General features: G+C 28.0%; 1 protein-coding gene across 1 annotated transcript in view; it reads right to left on the bottom strand.

The window, feature by feature from the left end:
- The window catches only part of CAPZA1 (capping actin protein of muscle Z-line subunit alpha 1), a 37458-nt gene that overhangs the window by 13544 nt on the left and 23442 nt on the right, over positions 1-472 (bottom strand). The window lies entirely within an intron of this gene.

Genomic DNA, 472 nt, shown 5'->3' with positions numbered 1-472 from the left:
CTTCCAAAGAATAATTACAAATATGAGTAACTGTAAAAAAGACAGTTCTTGACATGTTATAAAACAATAAAAATTCTGAAGAAGACAGTTAACTTTTCACTTAGTCTTCTTTCATATCAATATTTCAATCAAGTCATTTTTAGTCTTATAAAATATTATGCCAATGAGCCAGTCAACTCTAAATTTCAACATTTCCTCCATCATAACAATACCCATTATTTCTTGGTTTCTAATATATTATTCATGTTTATACTTTATACATAGCTGTAATAATTTATCTGTACGCTTTTGTATTCTATTGCACATACTTCATGGAATTTTTCTATTAATCATACTTAGCAGTTAAAATAGGTAATATATTCACATGGATCTAAAATGAAAAAAATATGTAAAGTGGAGTCTCTCTCACTTTTTTCTTCCATGCACCAAGTTCCTGACAAATTTTCCCTTCTCCACAAGGCAACTGATTTTA

The sequence above is a fragment of the Sturnira hondurensis genome, unplaced genomic scaffold (assembly GCF_014824575.4).
Source record: "Sturnira hondurensis isolate 20B ecotype Veracruz unplaced genomic scaffold, ASM1482457v3 Scaffold0024822, whole genome shotgun sequence".
Classification (NCBI taxonomy): domain Eukaryota; kingdom Metazoa; phylum Chordata; class Mammalia; order Chiroptera; family Phyllostomidae; genus Sturnira; species Sturnira hondurensis.
This window is presented reverse-complemented; position numbering and strand designations above follow the sequence as displayed.